Genomic DNA, 19,206 nt, shown 5'->3' on the forward strand with positions numbered 1-19,206 from the left:
AAAAAAAAAAAAAAAAAAAAAAAACCAGCAATCTAACATATCCAACACCACAACCAACTCATTGAACCATCAAATCATAGTCTCACCAAACTACTACCTCCAACACCACCACTGTTGTTAGCCACTGCCCAAAACCCCATATCGGGATGCAAAAACAAAGAAATAAGAAAAACCCAGCAATCTAACATATCCAACACCACAACCAACTCACTGAACCATCAAATCATAGCCTCACCACACTACCACCTCCAACACCACCACTATTGTTAGCCACCGTCCAAAACCCCTAGAAAGTCATTTTATACCTGATATAGAGGAAAACCCAAGCTTCAGCACACCTCCTCCTTGCTTGCAAGTGTTCGGAGATTTCACTTTGGCAATCAAAGTAAAGAGAGAAAGGGATTATGGGTTTGGGGATTTTTGGGGGTTCTAAGTTAGAGAAAGGGAGAGAGCACTTTTCTTTTTTTTAGGGTTTTAATTTTGGCTTATATAGTAAAGAGGAATTTCTAACGGAAATGGTAGAGATGGGTAACAGGGGTCTAGTGGAGGCCACCTTAGGTGGGTTAAGTGACAAATTTCAAACCACGGGTAGGCATTGTTAAAACGGGTCAAACCACAAGTAGGTTAACTGTAATTTCCCATAAATTTTATCTACTTATCACCTATTTTGAGTTTTGTACATTTACTAATTGCACACACAACAAGTAAATCAATGCTAAATCTTGTTCATAAGACTATGTTTGTTGTCTAATCTGGCCATCTTTAATTGCATATGAATTGATGTGAAAATACAATTTTCTTGATTAGAGAGGAATTTAAAGAAAAATTTTTTTAGAAGTTTTAAATCAAGTGATTTTTACTTCTTGGTTGTGTTGAAGATTGAAAACTTAAGTACAAAATGGTTTTGAAATCTTTTGGTTGTGTTCATGTGCATTATATTCCATAAAAACTGTTTTTCAGTTATTTTTCTACAAAATTTCCAAAGTTTTTTAAATTTTCACTGGTTCGATCAATCGATCAAAGCTAATTCTCAACCTATCAAAATTGTCCAGTTTTTAGGCCAAAACTCTCTGCCCTATTCGATTCCTATTCGATTGATGCTCGATCGATCGAAATCTTTAAGTGTACCCTTACGATTGCTACTGGATTCTTTTCGACCGGTCGAAATTTGAATATTTCTAATTCTTAAGGGTTCGATAGATCAATTTTGTCCTATTATCTCTCATTTTTCTTCAATCCCTCTCGATTGCTATTAGCTTTCAATTATTTATTTATTTATTTATTTTTTGTCTTTTCCGAGTCAAAGCTTCAAGGGTTTTCATATACAACATTTGGTAAGACTAAGGCCATCAAAGGCTTCCCATGAAGCATGGCAACAGGCAGCCAGACTTGGGGCTCAGACTATTGAATGACCTCTTTTCCCTTGTCCTGACCACCAATCCTTAGCTGCTTAGAAGGTCGGCGAGCTTCATCTTCCTCTTGGGAGGAACGAGATCTCCCCCCATCCACTGAGTCTTTGCCCTTGGAAAGCTTCTTCCTCTTCAGGTCGGTTGACTTGGGTTGAGGGTCTGAGGCCGGCAGAGTAGAGGACGACTTAGTCTACGCAGGCAAAGACTTAAGCGAGGGAAGGGGAAGCTTGAGTGGAGGAGAAGGAGGCTTAGACTATGACCTCCCCAACGTGTCCTTTCCCGGTTGGCCCTTAAGTAGGTCGAACAGGCTAGTTTGAGGTTGTCTCTTGAAACCCATCTCGGCCTGAGTACCAGTCCTTGGTGACAAAAGGTCTACTTCAGATAAATGGGGAATGCCCAAGTCACCAGAGGGATCCTTGGATAGATGGACTTGGTCCAATGCACCAAATTCGTCCTCAAACGAACCCAGATCAACTACTTCTCTCCCTTCTTCCAAACTTCCTCCCTCGACCTCTACAGCTCAATGGGACGACGAAGAGCCTGCCAACGGGACGTCCTTGGGGATGGAAAATCCTTCAGAAAATGAGAACCCGTGCTCCACCAAGGTGATTTGGCAGAGCCTAAGGTCCTTAGCTCTGATCACGTGTCTGGGAGCCGAGAACGACTTCTAAAGCGACTTATGCTTGAGGAACTTGTAGGTGGTTCTAACTTGGTTGTCAGCCGCATTCACAAAGATCTCCGCTCTGAGGACCTTTTCCAAGTCTTCCTTGTTAACTAAATGGAAGTGTCGTTTGACGGCATGTGGATCTGCAAAAGAAAAGCTAGTCCCTGTTAGCAACCAAGCAATGCAAATAGTGAAAACATAGCAGATCAACCTCCCCATATTCTGAGTACCCTACCTAGCTCTCCCTCTACTATCGGGCAGTGAAGGCCGTCGTGCCACTCCCCCGACACAATGAGAAAATCCTTATTCAACCCCTTGCTAGACTCAGGGAGACACTAAATGAGCCTAACTCTATCGTCCCTCGTCTTCATGTAGTAGGACTAACCCATTAGGTGCTGGAGATTGTAGCACCAATTCACGTCGTGATGGGCTACCCTCAACCCCATCTTCTTGTTCAAGGCATCCACGCAACCCAGGATCCTAAACACGACAATGGCACACTAGGTAGGGGCTAATCAAAAATGCCTAAGATAGCCTCTCATCACTGACCCTATAAGGATCCTTATACCACCTTCAAGGAAGGCGATTATGGGAATCACTACCTTACCAACCTCCCTCCTAATATACCGATCCCCCTCCTCGCAGTACCTCAGATCCATGTTACTGGGTATCCTATGAGTGGCGATGAATTCCTCCATCGCCTCCTCAGACTCAACCAATTTCTTAAACCTACACATCCTGAAAGACGACTAAAAGACTCTGAGAAGAGTGAAAATAAGAAAGGAGTAGAGGAAGAGGAAAATCAAAAAGGGAAAAGTATAAGATGGAGTAAGGAGAAAACTTACGGAAATAAGGGAAGGCGCTCCGACCCAGGCTTTTTAGGCTGTGAAGAAATGCAAATTGGGCTGAAGACTTGACCGGATTCGGGGTGTGTGCATAAGAACCCTTGAATGTAGAAGTTAAGAGGCAAACCGGTTCAAATGGGTATTTACCCCTTAACAAAAGACAACTGTGCAAGGCTTCCTGCCCATAATGGTGAAAGATCCACACCGTTGGATTACCATCACACCATTGAACGTGGGGAGTATGAAGCTACCAAAATTTAATACGGGTGCATACCGCATATCAAAGCACCAGAAACATGCGTTGACAGATGAAAAGACTTCAAACGCTGACTTAGGGCCAAACTAGACAAGCCATGGTATAGGCCCGAGGACATCAAAATCCTCCTCCCCGTCCAAGGAGCCAGACAGCAGGATTTTAAGAGGCTATTGTGGGGTTGGAGAATTTGGCAACCTAGTGGCCCACCTTATACCAAGCCCAAGGCCCATGCTGAGGAGGAGGTAGCCCAATGCCCTCGCCGAGGACAGCCATGTCCTTGGCAAAGCAAGACCATGGGAGGAGGAAGTAAGGGCTACCATAGGCAACCCTCGAGGCATCTAAGGAGAAAGACCAAGTACAACACATCAGCGTGGAAGAATGCCGAAGAGAAAACCAGGATTGAACTGTCACTTCCACATTAAATGCGCACACTAATGTTCAGCAACATTAATGGGAAATACCCCTGAGCAGCACGTCTCGGTTGCTGCAACTCACTGGGAGTTTTGGTAAGTGGCTGATGGGAGGGCTTCAAAAGAGGCATGGATGATCAACAAGTGGAGGAAAAGGATCGTTAGAAAGGACTATATAAGGAGAAGAAACAGATTAAAGAAGGGACTTTTTCGAGGAGAGAAATACTACATCAAGCTCCTCAGACCTGGTCCAGGACAGATTTTTAGGATAATTTCAACTCGTCTTTGTTCGAATGGTGGGAGCACCGCATTGGGCGTTTCCGCTTGCTAGGGCCAAGTTCTTGAACCCATTCTCTACTAAGATCCACTCACTCAACAGTAAAGTGCTCAAACCCAGTCCCTACAAAACCCAAATGGAAAATCCACTTATTATATGTCTTCAAAAACCTGACGGTGAACAGTGTAATCGTTATGATGGTTAAATGTATGTTTTTCCTTGGTGTGTTGTACGTAATAAAGAAGATTCATCTACAATAATGTTCTCCTTCTGGGTTTTAGAAGAAAATAATAATAATATTTGGAGTATTATGAATGTATGGTCTTGTGAATTTAGACATGGCAAAACGGTCGGGTCGAGTCAATCAAGTTGCGGGTCAAACAGGTTGCAGGTCAAAAACAGGTCATTTTAAGTGGATTAAAAACGAATTCAGATCAATCGGGTTGCAGGTCTGGTCAGGTTGACCCGTATTTTTCACATAAATTTTTTTTTTATTAAGAAAACATGTTTTTGTCATTTGGAAAGTCATGCAACAAATTACTTAATGTAAAATGCATTACGTTGAATTCACCACTTACATCAAGAATGAACTACACTTATTAATACTTATTCAATAATTTTAAAATTAAACAAATCATAACATTGCTATCTAAAACAAAATAACACAAAGATAAGTAAAACAAATACACAATAATATAATTCCTATATATATAATTTAAATACTATTGATAGTCATTTTTATATTTTGTTAACTCTTTAAAAAATTTTGTAAGGATATTATTAGGTATAAAATGTAAATTGTCCATGCTGTTTTTTTTTTTTTTTTTAACGATTCATTTATTCTAGACTATTTGGTTTTTGTACTTAATAACTTACTTGAATGAATATTTATGATGTGATCTCACATTTGATTCTAAAATTAAGAAATTAAACTTCTGGGGCTGGAGAATTCGGCAACCCATTGGCCCACTTTATACCAAACCCAAGGCTTATGCTGAGGAGGAGGAAGCCTAGTGCCCTCGCCGAGGACAGCCATGTCCTCGGCAAAGCAGGACCATGGGAGGAGGAAGTAACGGGCTACCATAGGCATCCCTCCGAGGCATCTAAGGAGAAAGACCAAGTACAACACATCAGCCGTGGAAGAATGGCCGAGGAGTAAAACCAGGATTGAACTGTCACTTCCACATTAAATGCACACAACTAATGTTCAAGCAGCATTAATGGGGAAATCACCCCTGAGTAGCGTTATCTCGATTGCTGCAACTCACTGGGAGTTTTGGTAAGGTGGCTGATGGGACGGGCTGTCAAAAGAGGCATGGATGATCAACAAGTGGAGGAAAGGGATCATTAGAAAAGGACTATATAAGGAGAAGAAACAGATTAAAGAAGGGACCTTTTTCGGAGGAGAGAAGGACTACAATCAAGCTCCTCAGACCTGGTCGAGGACAGATTTTTTAGGATAATTTCAACTCGTCTTTGTTCGAATGGTGGTGAGCACCGCATTTGGCGTTGTCCGCTTGTTAGGGCCAAGTTCTTGAACCCATTCTTTACAAATTCATTATATTGGGCTAGCTGGGCTTGAGTCCACTCATTCAACAGTAAAAGTGCTCAAACCTAGTCCCTACAATTGGCGCCGTCTATGGAGAGAACTTGTGCACTATCAAGCACTGAGGGAAATTGTTCCTACGATGCTAACTTACACAAAGTTAGGTAGTTTTTCGTCACGGCCAACGGCACCGATTCCGGATCCCATCAAAAAAAGAAACAACAAACAACGACGCATTTGCTCAAGAAACGATTATTGCAGAAAAATAAATGATTCAGAGAAAAAAGCGAATAAACATTGTAGCCTTTTTATTAAATAAAGGAAAAGTACATTATACAAACAAAGGTTTAGACGGGCTTGTTTTAAAGCCAACTATACAAACAGAGGCCCAGATGGCTTGTTCAAAAGCTAACCCTAGAATGGAAGGCTGAGGCAGGCTTGTTTTAAGGCTACCAAGAACCCCCGGGCCGGTATGGATGGTACCGGTGAGAAGAGAGGAGCAAATGCAAAAGCGCCTAATGGCCTATCCCATGATGTTCCCTTGATGCTCCCCCAACCTCATGATAATTAAACATTGGAGGCGGCAACACCCGGGCACCGAATGTGACGTAATCTTGCAAACCTCCATCAGTGGGTAAGCTGGGCGCGAGTCACTACCAGCTTAAAGGGCAGGCATGGACGCGTACCAGAGAAAAGCATTATGTTCTTCATGGACCTTCCCCCTAACTGCCAGGCACACTACCACTAGGATAACGCCCGAGCAACGGGGCTACCACTATGCATAAAGGCGAAGGGACAAGTCACCCTCGTCCAGGTCAATATTGGGCCAATTGCCCAAACTAAGGAAGAGCCCATCCTCGGCAAGGCGAGTTCGAGACAGCTATCGCTCTAAAAGCAAACATTCCAGTGTTGGGGACAAATTCCTTCACCCCGAGCATTGACGACGAAGATTTCGGCCAGATCTCGTTTGATCCGGCCAAATTTTGCCTAGATCTCGCCGGATCTGGCCAAAATCGACACTCGAAATGAAACCTGAAACTGACCTGATACAACCCGAAACCGACAAGACCCAAACCGAAAAATCCAGGCAGTCGTTCGGGTCGGTTTCGGGTCAAATTTTAATCCACCCGATTAAGTCGGGTTAGGTCCGGGTTGGGCACAAACCCGACCCGGCCCGACCAGTGGACACCCCTACTTATGTTCTTCTGTAAGTAACTAGTTTTCCCATAGGTTTGAGTTCGAGGACTGTATAAGGCCTTGGTTTTGTCTAACACTTATATTCTTTTGTAAGTAACTAGTTTTCCCATAGGTTTAAGTCCGAGGACCATGCAAGACCTTGGTTCAGTCTAGTACCTAGGTTTTCCTTGAAATGGTTAGTTTCCCCATAGGCTTGAGTCCGAGGACCATGCAATTCCTTGGTTCAGTCTAACACTTATGTTCTTTTGTAAGTAACTAGTTTTCCCATAGGTTTGAGTTTAAGGACCATGCGAGACCTTGGTTCGGTCTAGTACTTAGGTTTTCCTTGAAGTGGTTAGTTTCCCCATAGGTTTGAGTTCGAGGACTGTACAAGGCCTTGGTTCTGTCTAACACTTATGTTCTTTTGTAAGTAACTAGTTTTCCTATAGGTTTGAGTCCGAGGACCATGCAAGACCTTGGTTCAGTCTAGTACCCAGGTTTTCCTTGAAGTGGTTAGTTTTCCCACAGGCTTGAGTCCGAGGACCATGCAAGGCCTTCGTTTAGTCTAACACTTATGTTCTTCTGTAAGTTACTAGTTTTTCCATAGGTTTGAGTCCGAGGACCATGCAAGACCTTAGTTCTGTCTAGTACCCAGGTTTTTCTTGAAGTGGTTAGTTTCCCCATAGGCTTGAGTTCAAGAGTTCAAGGACCATGCAAGGCCTTGGTTCAGTCTAACACTTCGTCGTCAATGCTCAGGGTGAAGGAATTTGTCCCCAACGCTGGAATGTTTGCTTTTAGAGCGATAGCTGTCTCAGCCTCGCCTTGCCGAGGATGGGCTCTTCCTTAGTCTGGGCAATTGGCCCAATACTAACCTGGACGAGGGCGACTTGTCCCTTTGCCTTTATGCACAGTGGTAGCCCCGTTGCTCCAATTTTTTTGCCACTTCTGATTACGATGCTTCCTTTAGCTGTTCGAGTTATGCGCCTGATGTTTCGATGTGCGAGGCGCGCCCTCATTAATATTCTCGTGGATTAATGCAAATCCAACGGCTGGTGGCCTCCTTGGAAATTGGTTGGGATTAATGTCGCTGGCAATTCTTCCTTTGAATTATGTGCGGATTAATTCCTACCAACCTTTGCCTTTTATATAAGGCTCTCTGGGGGAATCATTCTCCCACACTTCATGAATACTTAAGTTCAACAGGAACTCTGAGCCCCTAACCCTCTAAACACCTTCGATAACCTTGCCAGGATTGTGATCGGGGCTTAGGGGAATGGGATGGCCTTGGATAAGGGCAAGGGCAAGGAAGCCAAAGGTGTTCCTACCTTCCGACCGAGCAAAAAGGGTGGTCTTTCTTCCTCAACCGAGAACTGTGGCGGTTGTAGATTGCGTCATACTTTCAGCGCGACAAAGCTCGGGCGTTATCCTAGTGGTAGTGTGCTTGGCAGTTAGGGGGGAGGTCCATGAAGAACATAATGCTTTTCTCTGGCACGCATCCATGCCTGCCCTTTAAGCTGGTAGTGACTCGCGCCCAGCTTACCCACTGATGGAGGTTCGCAAGATTACGTCACATTCGGTGCCCAGGTGTTGCCGCCTCCAATGTTTAATTATCATGAGGCTGGGGGAGCATCAAGGGAACATCATGGAATGGGCCATTAGGCGCTTTTGCATTTGCTCCTCTCTTCTCACCGGTACCATCCATACCGGCCCGGGGGTTCTTGGTAGCCTTAAAACAAGCTTGCCTCAGCCTTCCTTTCTAGGGTTAGCTTTTGAACAAGCCATCTGGGCCTCTGTTTGTATAGTTGGCTTTAGAACAAGCCCGTCTAAACCTTTGTTTGTATAATGTACTTTTCCTCTATTTAATAAAAAGGCTACAATGTTTATTCGCTTTTTTCTCTGAATCTTTTATTTTTCTGCAATAATCGTTTCGTGAGCAAATGCGTCGTTGTTTGTTGTTTCTTTTTTTTTTTTTTGATGGGATCGGAATCGGTGCCGTTGGCGGTGACGAAAAACTGACCTAACTTTGTGTAAGTTAGCATCGTAGGAACAATTGTCCCTCTGCTGCTTATAGTGCACAAGTTCTCCCACAGACGGGCCAATTGTAGGGAAAAAAAAAAAAAAAAAAAAAAAAAAAAAAAAAAAAAAAAAGCTTGGGCAATTTACATTTTATACCTAATAATATCCTTACAAAATTTTTTTAAAGAGTTAACAAAATATAAAAATGACTATCAATAGTATATAAATTATATATATAGGAATTATATTATTGTGTGTTTGTTTTACTTATCTTTGTGTTATTTTGTTTTAAATAGCAATGTTATGATTTGAATAATTTTAAAATTATTGAATAAGTATTAATAAGTGTAGTTCATTCTTGATGTAAGTGGTGAATTCAAAGTAATGCATTTTACATTAAGTAATTTGTTGCATGACTTTCCACATGACAAAAACATGTTTTCTTAATAAAAAAAATTTATGTGAAAAATACAGGTCAACCTGGCTGGACTTGCAATCCGATTGATCCAAATTCCTTTTTAATCCACTTAAAATGACCTGTTTTTGACCTGCAACCTGTTTGACCCGCAACTTGATTGACTCGACCCGACCGTTTTGCCATGTCTAAATTCACAAGACCATACATTCATAATACTCCAAATATTATTATTATTTTCTTCTAAAACCCAGAAGGAGAACATTATTGTAGATGAATCTTCTTTATTACGCACAACACACCAAGGAAAAACATACATTTAACCATCATAACGATTACACTGTTCACCGTCAGGTTTTTGAAGACATATACCAATAGGTTTAGGTCTAAGAATCCAAGTACAAGTACTGCATGTGTCATGCTTAGAATCGTACACCATTTGATAGCTGAGTGCTCCTCCTTCCCATCTGAATGAGCAGGAGAGATCTAGAGCAACAATACCGATTTCATATTTGTCACCATAGGGAACGCTATAGGGGTAAAGATCACCCACTTCGGTTCCACATTTGATTGTAACATTCGAGTCTTTCTTACTCACTAAATTATAGATATCAATTGTTGCAGCTTTTGCATTCATAGAGAAGGTAGTAACACTTATAAACAGTGCAAGCAACAACAATGGTGATAAGTTTTTATTGAAATGACTCATTTTGTTTGTCTATAAATGAATAACTGGTGGTGGGTGCAAAACAGAGTTGTTAACATGTTCTTTAAATATAATGTGGCTGTAGATTTGTAGTTCTATTTTGCTTTAAAAAAAATGATAAAATGCAGTTAACATCCGAAGTTTGGTTGGCATGAACTTACATTTCGGGGTTGGTTGGTGTTAGCCCAAATTTTGGGGGTGTTTATAGTATTTTACTTAATTAAGAAAATATGGCAATCTACCTTTTCAGTCAAAAAAAGAAAAAAAAATGGCAATGATTTTAATGTTTATTAAGGCTATATATATATATAATATTTGTTTACAAGTTAGGTAATGCTACATCTAGAAACTATTTTATAACATTTTTACAAATTGTTGATGTGACCAACTCTTACTGATTCTTAGCTCAGATTTCGGGATTGGTTGGTGTTAGCCCAAATTTTGGGAGTGTTTGCTGTATTTGACATATTTAAGAAAACACGGCAATGATTTTATAAATGTTTTTAAGGCCACAAAAAAAAAAAAAAAAAAAATCTGTTTACAAGTTAGGTAATGCTACATCTAGAAACTATTTTACAACATTTTAATAAAATGTTGATGTAACTAATTTTTACTGGTTCTCATCTATGTCCACCATTTATATTACATTTTCACTTACTAATACCACTTAACACATCAGCGGTTTGAAAAAAATGTTATAAAATAGTTTATAACTCTATCATTTTTATGAATTAAAGCGTGCAAGTGCAACACGTATTAGTGTTTGTTAGGAAGGAGTTAAGGAATCTTTGCATGTAACTAATATGTTTAGAAACACTCAAAGGTGTTCCTTATCAATATCTTCTTTAATGAAGAAGCTCGACACAAGCTTAACACAGGCTTGATCTATCGAGATCTACGATTTCAGAATTCCCATGTCTGAAATTTGGCCCATGATGACTTGGATTATTAAGGTTTCTCTCTCTACAACCCTAGATCATATAAAAGGATTATTTTAAAGTCATCAAAGACATAGAGACTCAATTAGAGAACTCATACACTCTGTGAGAAGCTACTGCGTTTGTGCATTTTAGGGTTTTATAACCAACTACTTCGAGATCTTCAACATGCTTTGAAGTGAAGAACTTTGCAGTCAACGACAATCTTTCAATTGCTTGGAGTTAATCATGTACTAGGATCCATGCATGTGAAGAAGTCTTCTACAAGAACAAGTCCAATTAGGGATTGGTGGAAAGGTTCAACTGTAAGTTGGTATTTTGGGATGGTCTATGGGCAGTGGTAACATTCATTATACTTGTAATTGCTTGTTCTTAATTAGTGGATTCTTGGGAGTGGTGACCTAAAATTCACACAATAGGGCTTTTGCCTTGCGAGACGTTTTTTCCATTTGTCAACAAATCACTATATCGTTTAATTTCCACTGCATATTAGTTTATTTGGTGATTTGTTGGTGCCTCCACGATTTACATGTAATTTGACCTAATTAATCAACTTTGGTAATTGAATTAATTAACTGGGGTCAATCTATAACCCAACACAAAAGATATATATATATATATAGAGAGAGAGAGAGAGAGAGAGAGAGAGAGAGAGAGAGGTGTTTTTCTTTTACCAAATGACAGTATCCAATTTTATGCGTTTACAAATTACTAGACTAAAATTCAACATTTACAACTCATGAATAAGTGGAATTGTATTTTTAGGCTATAACCAAGTTTGTAACCAAATTTTCTATAAATAAAAAAAAAAAAAGTATTTCCTTACTAAATTAGATTATAAGTTCCCATAAAAAGAAAAAATTTGACTAAAAGTGTTAGCTTCTGAAATATATATATATATACACACACACACTAATAATACTAAAAACGGCAAATTGAAACATCGGATTTACAAAAAATAAACAACCATAAACAAAATATTTATTTGATAGTTAGGGGAGAGGGGATTTGAATTCTGAATATCATTTGAAGACACTAGCAAGTATTAATCAATTGAGTTACAAGGGGTTTAACTAAACACATGCCATTAAGATCCTCCTCAATTGAAATGAAATATTTCATGATTTAAGTTAAAAATTATATATTTAAAGGTGGCCAACCATCCATACCTAATGGCTGGTCAATAGTTACAACATTCATTCAACTCATTTATATTCCTAGTTCTTCTACGAAAATAAGGTAATTTTTGTTAGGCTAAAATGCAAAACCCACCCTCTAAATTTTACTAAAATTCATTTTAGTCATCTAACTTTGCTTTTGTTTATCTTAGTATGTACTTTAAGTTTCAACTTTATTCAATTAAGGCATTTCTGTCAACTTCTGTTAAAAAATTTAGGAAAATATTTTTCAATCATTAATTGGATTTTTTTTAATTTCAAAATTTTGAAAAAAAAATTAAAGATTTGGAAATTAACCACAACATTTAACATAAATTGATGGAAAGAACTTAATTGAATAAACTTGAAACTTAAAGGATTGAAATGAATGAAAGCAAAGTTAAAACACTAAAATAAATTTAGTGAAACATAAAGGGTGAGTTTTGTATTTTAATCTTTTCCCTAGACATGTTCATAGTTTGGCATTACTGAGTATGTCATTTAATGTAATTTTTTTTTTCAAGCCTTCGGACACATAAAATTTCTCAAAAATTTTCACAATATTTAGAAGTGCTAGCAAGTAAGTGTATAATCTATCCTCCCAGAGCTGGTTCCACAAAAAAAAAAAAAAAAAAAAAAAAAGTAAATGCCAATGTAAAACAGGAAGAATTAAAAAGATTTTTATAATGCAACTACTTGTATAGAAAATTGAGTAGCTACTTTGCAAATAAGAAGACTGAGAATGTAGAAAATTTGATTAAATTTTAGGGGAAATTGCAGTTAACCCACCAGTGGTTTGGCCCATGTTAACAATGCTCACCCTTGGTTTGAAATTTGTCAATTAACCCACCTGAGATGGCCTCCATTAGACCTCTGTTAGCCACCTCTCCTTTTCACCGTTAAAAATAGAGGTAAATGTGTCTTTTTCATTAAATTTTATGTCTCTCGCCTCTTTTCTCTCCTTCTTCTTCTTCTTCACATAAAACTAAAAGAAAAATATCAAAAAACAAGTCAAGAAAAAATTTGTTTCATCATTTTTCATATACATAATTAGTACAAAGTTTTACGAAAGAGGGTAGACAAAGCAAAAAAACCCTCTCTCTAAAACTCTAACCCTCTCTCTTTTGCTGGGTTTTAAAAAAAAAAACCCAGATTTGCAAGTAAAATAAAATTCTTAAAAAAAAAAAAAAAAAAAAACCAGCAATTTAGCAAATCCAACACCACAACCAACTCACTGAACCATCAAATCATAGCCTCACCAAACTACTACCTCCAATATCACCACTGTTGTTAACCACTGCCCAAAACCCCAGATCGGGATGCAAAAAAAAAAAAAAAAAAAAAAAAAAAAAAAAAAAAAAACCAGCAATCTAACATATCCAACACCACAACCAACTCATTGAACCATCAAATCATAGTCTCACCAAACTACTACCTCCAACACCACCACCGTTGTTAGCCACTGCCCAAAACCCCATATCGGGATGCAAAAACAAAGAAATAAGAAAAACCCAGCAATCTAACATATCCAACACCACAACCAACTCACTGAACCATCAAATCATAGCCTCACCACACTACCACCTCCAACACCACCACTGTTGTTAGCCACCGTCCAAAACCCCTAGAAAGTCATTTCATACTTGATATAGAGGAAAACCCAAGCTTCAGCACACCTCCTCCTTGCTTGCAAGTGTTCGGGGATTTCACTTTGGCAATCAAAGTAAAGAGAGAAAGGGATTATGGGTTTGGGGATTTTTGGGGGTTCTAAGGTAGAGAAAGGGAGAGAGCATTTTTCTTTTTTTTAGGGTTTTAATTTTGGCTTATATAGTAAAGAGGAATTTCTAACGGAAATGGTAGAGATGGGTAACAGGGGTCTAATGGAGGCCATCTCAGGTGGGTTAAGTGACAAATTTCAAACCACGGGTGGGCATTGTTAAAACGGGCCAAACCACAAGTGGGTTAACTGTAATTTCCCATAAATTTTATCTACTTATCACCTATTTTTTGTTTTGTACATTTACTAATTGCACACACAACAAGTAAATCAATGCTAAATCTTGTTCATAAGACTATGTTTGTTGTCTAATCTGGCCATCTTTAATTGCATATGAATTGATGTGAAAATACAATTTTCTTGATTAGAGAGGAATTTGAAGAAAAATGTTTTTAGAAGTTTTGAATCGAGTGATTTTTACTTCTTGGTTGTGTTGAAGATTGAAAACTTAAGTACAAAATGGTTTTGAAATCTTTTGGTTGTGTTCATGTGCATTATATTTCATAAAAACTATTTTAAGTTATTTTTCTACAAAATTTCCAAAGTTTTTTAAATTTTCAAAATTTTCACTGGTTCGATCGATCGATCGAAGCTAATTCTCAACCTATCGAAATTGTCCAGTTTTTAGGCCAAAACTCTCTGCCTTATTCGATTCCTATTCGATTGATGCTCGATCGATCGAAATCTTTAAGTGTACCCTTACGATTGCTACTGGATTCTTTTCGACCGATCGAAAATTTGAATATTTCTAATTCTTAAGGGTTTGATAGATCAATTTTGTCCTATTATCTCTCATTTTTCTTCAATCCCTCTCGATTGCTATTAGCTTTCAATTATTTTTTTTATTTTTTTTTTGTCTTTTCCGAGTCAAAGCTTCAAGGGTTTTCATATACAACATTTGGTATGACTCTTTTAACCTTCCTTTTTTTTTATCAAATTATATTCATTCATGCATAAATCATAGATTTTCATAAAATTTTTGAAATTCAAAATTTTAGGGCTTTTGATGATTTTGGGTGTTTTGTGTTAAAATGATTAATGGGTTTTTGTGTATGCATGCTATTAACATGAGTCCTCTGCTTTAATTTCAAAATTTTCATGCTTCTTGAAAATTTTTGAAATAAGGGTTCATGTGTTCTTGAGGAAATTGGTGATTTTGTAAAATTGGGCTAAATTGGGTAAAATCGATCCTTGATGTTGATTGATTGATTAAAATTTGTTTAACACTTATGATAATCAATTGCTCAATTTGTGTTTTTTTGAAAAATAGGGTTTATGTTCTTCATAAATTGGGAATTTTTCATAAAACTTGATTTTGTTGGTCAATTTTCAAAATAATGTGTTTTTGCAAACCTTAATGCTTTAGTTTTATGCATCATTGGAGTCAATGCATCATGCATCAAGTAGATTTCCAAGATTGCATACATATATTTTGTTTTATCTTTCTAATGCAGTCTACCATTAGTTCCTTGTGTCTCTTTTCTATTTTCTGCCTCTTTAGAGCTTAGAAATGGTTCCTAAGAAAACCAAAACCTAAGCCAATAGAGGGAGCCTTTTGATTCCAAATGGTATCCTACTTTGGAAACTATCAAAAGTACGATTCTTTGATCAAGTTTAGGTCCATTTGGTGTGAGAGGAATGTTAATCTAGATGAGTTGGATCTTTTGTCAAGCAAATTCTAGAGTCTTGGGATCGGTTGCCTATCTATACAAGTTTAAAGTCTCCTGCTGTTGCTATAATTAGAGAATTCTACTTTGATTTGTTTGTCCATTCTGTTGTATGCGGTGGTCACTTCTTGACTACTTGGATTCGAGGTGAGGAGTATCAAATCACTAAGAAAGTAGTGGCTGATATTCTCTTTGTCCCTTTTTTTCAGTCGCCTCACATATCCATATTTTGAGTCTCCCTCTCTTGATGATGTCATGTCACTTATGTGTGGCAAAACAATGACATGGGGTACTAAGCCCAGACTTGACTCTCATGAGTTAACTAAAGTTAACTATCTGCTGTTTAGGATTTCTTGCCATAATATCTTTCTGATTTCTCATGTGCATACCATTCTTATCGATAGGAGTATATTCCTTTATGCTTTTATCATTGGTGCTTCTATCTGTCTCCCTTTTCTTTTCATTCAAACTATAGTTGAGGTTTCTATCCTTAGGATCCTAGAATATCTTGAGTTTGAGTGCACCTCCTCTTTTAAGCTTTTTCATCAGATGGCACTCTTAGAAGCTACTTTTCTAAAGCAACGCAGTGCTCAAAAGAAGACAACTAAACCAAGTGAAGTAACTGGAAATAGACAAAAAGTGGAACCTACAGTTGGAGATGAGCATTTTGATCCTACTACAGCTGTTGATGATGAAGATGAGGATGCTGCTATTGCTGGTCCTTCTAGAGCTTCTCCATCTCTTCGCTCTATGCTTGAAAGAGTTCTAGAGACACAGTCGTCACACTATACCATGATGGAGACATTTATGACGACTCAGGCGGCTTGTGGACAGCTTTTGGACTCTTTGATCATTGATGTAGCTGCTTTGAGAGTAGAGTTTATTGAGTATAGGAGTTCTTTTCTACCACATCCACCCTCAGATGATTGAGATGATTGCCTTTGGCAATATGTAACAAAAATGGGGAGTGGTAGTGTGATTGAGTTTTTGTACTTAGGGGGAGATGATGTATGTATTTAGGTGGAGTTTGTTTTATCTTGGAGAATTGTTTTTTTCTTTATAACTTGTTTCATAAACTTGATGATTATTGAGATGTTGATTTCCTTTGGATATCTTGTTTTTATTTTGATCTTGTGATACTAAGTAATGATTATACTGTATTTTCCATACATGCGTTTATGTTTTGTTTTCAGTGTTTTAGGAATTTACAAGTTAATTCTTTCATGAAGCTGTTGCCTATTGTTGCAATTTGTAGATGGTAGATTATGATTGAGTGCTGGGCCCATTCTCCTCTTTTGGTTCAATTTGAACTCTTTTTTAGGGATTTTATGAGTCGAGAATTGCACTTGGACGTATTATAAACTTGTATTCTAAATAAAATCCTTTTTAATTTGATAATTAATTCCTTAAAAGAATAATTATCTGAAAGATAATTATTCTAGAAAAGCTCAATTATCAACAATTCCCTTATTATCTAATTTATTCTATGTAGCCAAGCTTATTTTTTATCAAATCCAACAACCAATCACATAAATTACTTAATGAATTTTAATTGTCGACCAATCAGAATTAATTTTAATTTATAACACGTGATTAGCTTCACCCACATAAAGTGCATGCAAACCGTGAAAACTTGATATTGTGATATCTTTCAATCCGATGGTCCGATTTGGGAATCGGGCATATTGTTGCGATCATTAGAGTCTTAAGATCATTTTTATGATATGTGATGAATGATTTAATGCATGAAATGCAATTATGATTTTTTGGGTATTTAGAATGGTCATTTCAGTCACCTTCCATGGTTAAATTATGAGTGCAAAATTGAGTGTCTACACAATGGTCTTAGAACCAACTCTGAAGTTTGACCAAAGTTTGACCAAGTTAGATCGATTTTGACAAATGTGACCATTTGATTGTCATTGTCCTTTACAAACATAAATATTTCACCACATTCTACCAATCCAAAGGTCAGATTTTAGATCTTAATCTGTCTTATGATGGACACGTGTCGTTGTTTCCACACACTAGGAAACTTTCATTAACCCTATTGACACAATCTGACCATCCAATTAAGCTCAAAATTTTCCAAAACCAATATCTTACTCGACTCTTTCAATATAATGGTCAAAATTTGAATATGAGTTTAGCGCATGATGGATGCATTTCATTGTCTCATATATTGATAAAAACTACCAAATAACCAATAATAACTACTAAAGCCTCCAAAATGACCCATCAAAGCTAGGAAATGATTGAAATACCCATAAACTTATAAAGTAACTAAAATACAACCCAAAACATACAAAATGACGAAAATGCCCCTCAAATCTTCAAAATAATCAAAATACCTTTTACCTCTGAAATGACCAAAATAACCCTTAAGTACTTGGAGGGTCTTGAAAGTTGTTTTGTGTAGTTTTTAAAATTAACAAAAATTTCTAGAGTTTTAAGACAAAATGAGGAAAATTCACCATTCAAAGAAAATAACCATTCTTTACAACCATATGTCTATTGGAAATCACCTTTATTGTGACAGATTTACTTTACCATCGCTAATACCTTCTTATCTTAAGAAAATTTTAACTATTGATGACAACCAAAACATTTGTTGCAAATAACAATGAAATATATGGACTACAATGATGGAAAAAAAAAAACTCTCAAACACATGAAAAATAAGGGCATGAATTCCCTTTTAAGAATTTTACCGTTTTCGACGGCTTAGGTCCAACGCAAATATTATTTATTGGGAGGGATCCAATTGCATCACGAATACATTCTTTTAAGAAAAAAACAAATTAACCATTAACGATGGTTAAAGTGTTCATCATAAATACAAACTTAATTAGAAAAATTGTTAGGACGTATGTGTTTCACATTTTACAAACATATGTCATTATTTTATGTAATTGGCTAATCTTTTGACAAAACGTACTTTACTTGTATTTGGGTAGATCTAGGATGTGTTTAATGCTTCAAGAAACCTTGTTTAAAGCCATGCAAGTTTGTCCAAGAATCAAGTCAGAAAGTGCTATTCATTAAAGCTCGATAGTTAGCATTTATTGAGATTTAAAGAGAGTTGTTTCAACCCAAGGCTCGACTGCTACTCGACAGATAGGGTATCTGTTGAGGTTTATGAAACTCAGTTTTCTATGACTGTTTTTCATCTAATCTGTGAATGTATGTTTGGGCTTTCTTTTCTCCAAACCCTAAACATACATAAGGATTATTTTAAGGGCCGTCAAAGGTTGCACAAGTGTGAAGAAAAGTCTTGTTCATGCAAATTGTGACTAGAATATGCTTTTACATCATTTATGAAATTTTGTGTTACCAAGATTTGCTTTAGCTCAATTTGTTGTATAGTTTATAGTGGTGGAACAACTGAGTGTGTATTTTGGTTTCTGCAATGAAAATAGTTGGTTTAAGATCTATAAAGATGACAAGAATTATCTGCAAAGTTTTGAAGTTTGTTAAATGGTAGGAAACAGAATTCTGTGTTGGGCAATGTTAGGACATATGTGATTCACTTGTTAGGAACATATGTCGCTATTTTATGTAATTGGCTAATCCTTTGACAAAACACACTTTATTTGTAATTGGGTAGATCTAGGTGTTTTTAATACTTCAAGAAACTGTATTTCAAGATCAAGTGTTGAAGTCATCAAGTTGGTCCAAGAAACAAGTTGAGAAATGCAAGTTCATTAAAACTCGACAGCTAGCATGTGTCGAAGGTTAAGAAGCTGTTTAGCCCGTGTGCTTGACACCTGCTCGATAGCTCCTATCTGTCGAGGTTTAAGAATTTTAGAATTCTGATATGATTTTCTTGGGTTCCGTGAATATGTCTTTGGGCCTTCTTTTCTCCTAACCCTAGACATATAAAAGGATTATTTTCAAGGCTGTCAAAGAGTACACAAGTTGCATAAGTTTTGAGAAAAGTCTGTTCA

At 37.3% G+C, this 19,206-nt stretch overlaps 1 long non-coding RNA gene across 1 annotated transcript in view; it reads left to right on the top strand.

Annotated features, from left to right (window-relative positions):
• The window catches only part of LOC112040713 (uncharacterized), a 30,759-nt gene extending 11,992 nt beyond the window's left edge, over positions 1 to 18,767 (top strand). Inside the window, exon 3 of the long non-coding RNA XR_010624252.1 lies at positions 18,751 to 18,767. This is a non-coding gene — a long non-coding RNA (uncharacterized LOC112040713). The remainder of the gene's footprint in view (positions 1 to 18,750) is intronic.
• Positions 18,768 to 19,206: the final 439 nt, after the last annotated feature.

This window comes from Quercus suber, unplaced genomic scaffold (genome assembly GCF_002906115.3).
Source record: "Quercus suber isolate HL8 unplaced genomic scaffold, Cork oak 2.0 scaffold_423, whole genome shotgun sequence".
Lineage (NCBI taxonomy): Eukaryota > Viridiplantae > Streptophyta > Magnoliopsida > Fagales > Fagaceae > Quercus > Quercus suber.